The sequence below is a fragment of the Notolepis coatsorum genome, assembly GCF_963971535.1.
Source record: "Notolepis coatsorum genome assembly, chromosome: 4".
NCBI classification, from domain to species: domain Eukaryota; kingdom Metazoa; phylum Chordata; class Actinopteri; order Aulopiformes; family Paralepididae; genus Notolepis; species Notolepis coatsorum.
Window position 1 is genome coordinate 13,220,799 of NC_140168.1, and position 7,828 is coordinate 13,228,626.

The window sequence follows — 7,828 nt, forward strand, 5'->3', positions numbered from 1 at the left end:
TTGCAACTTGTACCCATTTAAGAACCGTATAGAACTGTAGTCAAACTCAAAAAGTCAGGGAATTGAACCCCCTGCACTGCCATCTTCTACCCATTGAACTAAAAAGGGAATGGAATACCCTGGTATTGTTAGTGCCTTACTCTACCGATTGAGCTACAATGTGCATGGAACCCCCAACCCTTGCTGTGTTAGTTAGTAAGCACTATCAGATTAATGGAATTATCAATTTGATATGCCGTGCCTATAAAATGCCATATGGATAAAAAAAAAAAACACCAAGATAAGATAAGGTAAGATAAGATAAGATACGATAAGATGAGATCGAATAAGATAAGATATTTTGCATTTCTAATAGAGTCCTTTTACTTTGACCAGAGTACTATTCTATCAAATGGGGTAAAGTTGGTTTCATATGGGATATTCACATATTCCATTTCTATCTTCAGAACCTCTGTCCCTTTGCCTGTGGGGAAGTCCACATCTTTATTTTCATACTCAACTATCAACAACCTTTTTTCATATGTATTCACCTTTTTTACTTGAAATTATTGAAATCCAATAGCGTTCAAATCAAATCAAACAAGTTAGAGTTCCAAAACGAATGCTGCTTTTAGTATAGATATCCTCACATATTACCACTGGAATTAAATAGCGTTACATTTAAATTACTATAGGGTGGGATCCACAAAGAATGATTGATTGAAAATTGTAATAACAGATTGCAGAATTGGTACAATACAGTACAGCTCAATACACACAATTGTTAAGTGGATGCAGACCAGAGAAAGACTTTCGTCTTGTTTACATCAGGGTCCCCCATGTTTTTCTCCTTCACGCACCTGATGGGAGTTTGCGATCAGCTCGGGAGAGTACTTGTATTGCAGACTCCCCTCCACTCCTGGTCGGGTCGTTCTTGTTGCTACCATCAACTGCCGCGTCTCCGGCGTGAGACGTCGTGCCAGCCATCACCACCTGTCGCCGTTTCCTGGAGTGGGACACCGCCTTCGCTCTCTACTACTCCACGGGAGGATTCCAGTGTTCCCACTCCAGACGTCGAGCCGGCTATTTCCCAGCTCCCTCTTCATGATCCCCGTTCCTGGGGTGAGGCTTGTCATCGCTCCCTATTACTCCACGGGAGGATGGCCGTGTTCTCAACCTGTTCCCTTCGGAACCCCTGTGTTCTACTGCCGCGTCTCCGGCGTGAGACGACGTGCCCCCCGTCACCACCTGTCGCCGTTTTCCTGGAGTGGGACACCGCCTTCGCTCTCTACTACTCCACGGGAGGATTCCAGTGTTCCCACTCCAGACGTCAAGCCGGCTACTTCCCAACTCCCTCTTCGTGGTCCTGGTTCCTGGGGTGAGGCTCGCCATCGCTCCCTATTACTCCACGGGAGGATGCCGTGTTCTCATCCCGTTCCCCTCGGACCCCCTGTGTACTGCGTTGCCCGTGGGCAGCGTCTGCTCGGGAGGAAGAGGATTCCTTGGCAGAGCTGAGCCGCAGAGCCCTACTCGGTTGTAGGGACGAAGAAGATCCCCGTTACTTTTTCCCAGCCTGTTCGCCCGTTAAAGGCACAGTGCCGCCTTTTTTTGTGTTCATGGACGTTTGATGTTTTTACCCCCTTAAAGGCTGAGTGCCGCTTTTTTGTATTAAATAAATAATGCCCTTGCTTTGGCTAACTCTGATTACCTGTCTGTGTCGTGCTATTGGGGTCGCGTGTAGCTTTATGCCAAGCAAGCAGTGCAAAAATTTACCGTAGTTGCGTGCAGTAATGCGCCTTTTATTTTCCGCCGCCCAGCGCCCAGGTCGCGCGGAAATAGGCTGTCTATTGCCATTCTCTTTGACAAACTCTAACCTTAACCAGCTCCTTAACAACGCCTAAACTTAACCGTTCTAACCTTAACCAACTCCGAAACAATGCCTAACCTTAACCTTAACCTTAACCATGCCTAACCTTAACCATAGAAATTATATTGCCATTCTCTTTGACAAACTCTAACCTTAACCAGCTCCTTAACAGCGCCTAAACTTAACCGTTCTAACCTTAACCAACTCCGAAACAATGCCTAACCTTAACCTTAACCATGCCTAACCTTAACCGGCGAAAGAATACACGTTAAAAAAAAATCACGTTAAAAAATATTTTCGATGGGATTCGAACTCGCCAGCAAACGAGCCATAGGATCCACAGCCATGTGGCCTTGCCAATTGAGCTATTGCTAGATACTGAATAAGGGGCGGTGACTTATATATATTGAGCTCCGCTCGAGGCGGGATCTCATGCGCATGCGCGGGCACCTCGCGCGAGCACGCCGGCGCACGCACGCACCTGAGCGAGCACGCCGCCGCCGGTGCACGCACGGTAGCATTTGTCTGAAAAGAAGGGCGCTTTACCGCACTGGCGTGCGGTGACGAATGCGGAAGCATTTTTGCACTGCTTGCTTGGCATAAAGCTACAGGCATTGGGGTCGCTATACAAACCGTAACACAGACCAGAGAAAGACTTTCGTCTTGTTTACATCAGGGTCCCCCATTTTCAATCCATCATAACATTACATACAGATAGACAGTACCTAGTAAAATATGCAATCAATCAATCAAACCGGTTGTTATTTGATTGATTGATTGATTGATTGACATTTTTTATAATAATATAATAATAATAATAATAATAATAATAATAATAATAATAATAATAATAATAATAATAATAATAATAATAATAATAATAATAATAATAATAATAATAATAATAATAATAATAATAATAATAATAATAATAATAATAATAATAATAATAATAATAATAATAATAATAATACATCTATCTTATATAGCGCTTTTCCAGGTGCTCAAAGACGCTTTACATGGGCAGGAGAGACAAACTATGGCAAAACAAAAAAACAGAACAAAAACAGAACAAAATAATACATGACAAAATAAAATAAAACCGACAGAATTAGAGGTCAAAAGCAAGATTGAAAAGGTGAGTTTTGAGGGCTGATTTAAAAGATGTCAGGGTGTTTGCATCACGGATATGGCTGGGGAGGGCATTCCAGAGGGAGGGGGCAGCAGCAAAGGCCCTGTCGCCCCAGGTCCGGAGCTTGGTCGTGGGAGGTGTTAGGAGGTTGGCATCTGCAGACCTAAGGCGATGGGTGGGCGTGTGACGGTAGAGGAGGTTGGACAGGTAGGGAGGGGCAAGGTTGTTGAGGGCTTTAAATGTGATGAGTAGTATTTTAAAATGTATCCTGTATTTGATTGGAAGCCAGTGGAGGTCGTGGAGGACAGGGGTGATGTGATCAGAGCGACGGGTGGAGGTGAGCATGCAGGCAGCAGAGTTTTGGACATATTGGAGTTTATTGAGAATAGTGTTTGGTGAGCCGTAGAGGATGCTGTTGCAGTAATCTAGTCTTGATGATATGAATGCATGAACCAGTGTTTCAGCAGCGGAGAGTGATAGGGAGGGGCGGAGACGAGCAATGTGCCGGAGGTGATAGAAGGCCGATTTGGTTATGTGGTTCACATGGGGGAGGAAAAAAAGGGTGGAGTCCAGGATGATGCCAATGTTACGGATGTGAGTGGAGGGGGTGACAATGGAACCATTAGGGTGAAATCCTGGGTGTGGCTGGTGAGGGATTTTGGACCGATAATGATGATTTCTGATTTATTGCAGTTTAATTTGAGAAAGTTATTTTGCATCCATGCTTTGATGTCTGTGAGGCAGGTGGTGAGAGAAAGATGTATCAGTACTCAGTCCCGGCGTCATGGGCGGGCATTAGGGGGCTGGGCCCGCCCACTGAGTCAGCTGTGCCCACCCTGGTAAAAAGGAATTTTTAATTTTATTTTTTTTGTCAATCAAAGTCAACTATCCAAATCCTTAGTCGGGGACAGCCCTAGTGGGCACTGATGTCAACAACAACACTACTGAAGCTAGCACGGCACTCTGTGAGAATTTGTTTTCTATCCTCAAGAACGTCTTTACAGAACATCGCCTTAGTATGCTTCATCGACGCAACTAAGGCCAATTTAATTCAGTTGGCATTTGAGAAGGACTTAACAAAAAAGTTCAGGAATGAGTGAGGGGCAGTGTTTTAAGAAGATTTCACTCTGTCCCCAAACACCGCTTGCCTCTCTACTTATGATGGTGAGTAGCCTGTGGAGGAATTTTGTTTGCTTTTTTATGCACCTTATTTTTGTCAGTGAATTCAGACGTGTTGAATAAATGGAGACTTTTCAAAGATATAGAATAGAATAGAATAGAAATGTATTATCCGGAGGGAAATTTGACACTGCAAATCACTCAACATTAAACATTTAGACAGAACAAGTCACAAATAAGAATAACAAAACAAATGGCCTAAGAATAGAATAAAATGAAATAGAATAAAAATAGAATAAAAGATACAGTAAATAAATACAGTAAAAATATACTGAAGTCTACAGTAGGTGTAATAATGCACAGTGCTGTTTAAAAAGTAAGAGTCCAGGAAGATGGTAATTGTCACTCTGTGCTCAGTGATGCAGTGAGGCACAGTGATGCATTGTATAGTCTGATGGCTGTCGGAATGAAGGACTTCCTGTGCCGTTCAGTGCTGCATTTAGGTAGTGTGAGCCTATAACATGCTCCTCCTGTCAGCCAAGTCTGTGTATAGTGGGTGGGAGGGGTTTTCCCTGATGGCCTGGAACTTAGCAAGGTTTCTCCTCTCCGCCACCCTCGCTAGAGTCCAGCTCCACCCCAACCACGCTACTGGCCTTCTTGACCATCTTATCAAGCCTGTTTGTGTCCCCTGCTCTCAGTCCGCTGCCCCAGCAGGTCTGTTATATATATCCGTTCAGTCTGTTTTTGTATAAGTGAAAGTTCTTAAGATAGAGAGAAATTTGATTTTTCAATTGCCTCTCTGCTGTTTAGTTCAGCACCGCGGGCAGTGCCAAGCAAGCCACAGCGCCGCTGTCCCAGCTGAAACGTATAAAAGGGAACCTGTGTTGAAAAACCATTGTGCCCCCCGAGAAAATGTTATGCCCCCCCACTAATTTGTTTCTGCAGCCTGGTCTGTCAGTACTTGAAATGGAAAGAATTGCTCACATTTGATCAGAAGCCAAGGATTGTTTAAAGAGCCATTTCTTCATAAAAATTCCATTTATTTTGTATTTGATAAAGAATCTGCAAATCTATGATATACATGTACATACACAGCCCAGATTGAAGACTGGGCCAACCATACATAATAAAAAGAAGTGACAGACATGTCCTAATAGAGCTTTTCAAATGTATAAAAGGATGTTCATGAAATTATCTGTAATGTACATATTACATTTAGCAGGACACTGAACAAATGCAAATGTAAACTAAAATAATAGTACTGTTCCATGTTCCTCGTCACACTGTGAACAACAGATGGCCACTGAAGGTACTGAGGTGATCATGACTGTCATAGATCCATGCATTTGCCCAGAGCCGCACATACACCACATCCCCTGCCTCTAGTAGAAGTGAGGCTCCATTCGAAGAGCTAACATCACCGGTAGGTTGTTGTCCATGTGCAATGACTACATGTTGACCATTTTTAACCAGGACAGCCGCTGTTGTACGTCCTGCTCCCGAACCATGGATGAAGAAATTGAACAGGTAGACACCCTTCACTGGCGCCGTGAAGGAGCCTGTTAGAGAAACAAGATCATCATTGTCCGCTCCTCTAATCCAACTAACAGAAACATTGAAATTGTTATTTACGATAGCCCTTAACATTACCGGACCCATACTTCCATTATCAGGGTGCATGATAAACTAAAAGTAATTTATAGTAAATTAAATGAACAATAGGTGCCTGTTAATTTTTGCCAGAATATTTTAAAATCCTTAAACTGAATTCGACCATGCCCTTCCCGATCAGAACGCATCAGGATGCCTCCAAAACCATGCCCTGCTAGGTAGCTAGCAGGCAGCTATGTGTTAGCAGCAGGCCTTTGTGTTACACGCGCAACTGTTATACGCACAACAAGCACACATGTCACTCAAGGTTTTGATAGACAGCTCGCTCATTTAAGAGTTGTCATGTTAATTCAGAAACAATAAGCAATGTGTAGAAAGAAACAGATTTGATACTGTTTCATCTTTATCAGGGGGAATGGTTTATTTTTCTTAGTGAGTATCCCATAATCTCGCCAACAGAATTGCTGTAAGGGTCAATGATAGTCCTGTTGGTAAAACTGTCTAACATTTAGCTAAAACGCACAACACAAATGGCAGTTGCTTGCATGTCTTTGTGGTTGTATCTTACACATACTATTAAAAAGTAATAACTGGCAACATTACAGTATGAACACATTATGTCACCTGTGTCATCTAGTATCCACCATACCTGTGTTTTGATTATAAGCGTTGCCAACATTCGTGATGACGTGTCTGTAGACCAGGGTAGTGTGAGTGTTATAAGGCCCTGTGTGTCCAGATCCTGAAGCCTTGAGGGAGGCTGAGAAAGACACCTGTTTGGCTGTGAGACAAAGATAGCATCACATATCACTTGCATTTCATGGGTTAAAAGACTGCGTGTGCATTCATACGCATGCGCCACACACACCCACACACACCCACACACACACACACACACACACACACACACACACACACACACACACACACACACACACACACACACACACACACACACACACGCGCACACACACACACATACACACACACACACACACACACACACACACACACACACACACACACACACACATTTTTCTCAGTCGCCGACGCGATTCATCTCGTCGTCCTTTCCCCCAAGGGCAGCCGGGAGTAGACAGGGCGTCGACGTGTGTGTGTGTGTGTGTGTGTGTGTGTGTGTGTGTGTGTGTGTGTGTGTGTGTGTGTGTGTGTGTGTGTGTGTGTGTGTGTGTGTGTGTGTGTGTGTGTGTGTGTGTGTGTGTGTGTGTGTGTGTGTGTGTGTGTGTGTGTGTGTGTGTGTGTGTGTGTGTGTGTGTGTGTGTGTGTGAGCACATGCACACATGACATGTGAATGTACAAGAAAGTAAAAATTTACAAAAAAGAAAGTTAGTGTGTGTCAGGGGGAGAAGGACTCTGTCAGGTAGCTTACCCTGGACTGACAACGTTATAACGAGACGGGAACCCTGTAGTATGTTGTGTACTATGTAGTCTCCCGAGTCTGCCACCTGGAGTGACCTTATTGTCAGCCGTCCACCGGTACTGTTGTACGTGATCCTGTTTTTCCATTGGGGAGTTACAATCGGTCCCGCTGGATGCAGCATAATAATGTCATCTCTTCCATTGGACCAGTACCCCCAGGTGAAAGTGGTGTCGTTGGACAGGCTCAGCGTGACATTGCTGCCGACAGGTAAGGGGTTCTTAGAGGCAATTATCCCAAGGCTGCAGACATGCTCTGGAAAGAGAGGAACGTGTGCTGTGAGAGGCAAGCTCTGTTCAGTTTTTATGACTAGACGTGCCTCAGAGATTGACAAATCAAATCATGTTCACACAAATATATAAATATGTCGGCTGAAATATATTAGAACAGGGCTGCCCACGCCTCTTTGACATACAGAGGGCCAGAGACAAAACATTGACGTTGAAGAAATGTAAAACGAAAGCATTAGCGCATATAATTAAAATTGCAATGAATCTTTCTTTCTTTCTTTCTTTCTTTCTTTCTTTCTTTCTTTCTTTCTTTCTTTCTTTCTTTCTTTCTTTCTTTCTTTCTTTCTTTCTTTCTTTCTTTCTTTCTTTCTTTCTTTCTTTCTTTCTTTCTTTCTTTCTTTCTTTCTTTGTCTCGAAAATCAACATTAAAACATCACAATAAAACAGTAAAA

At 43.4% G+C, this 7,828-nt stretch overlaps 1 long non-coding RNA gene across 1 annotated transcript; it reads right to left on the reverse strand.

Annotated features, from left to right (window-relative positions):
- Positions 1 to 5,116: 5,116 nt before the first annotated feature.
- Positions 5,117 to 6,491, reverse strand: LOC311227496. Its single transcript, XR_014619603.1, has 2 exons — positions 6,358 to 6,491; positions 5,117 to 5,656 (listed from the first exon to the last, which is right to left on the reverse strand). It is a non-coding gene; the product is annotated as an uncharacterized lncRNA (long non-coding RNA).
- Between the last annotated feature and the right edge of the window lie 1,337 nt (positions 6,492 to 7,828).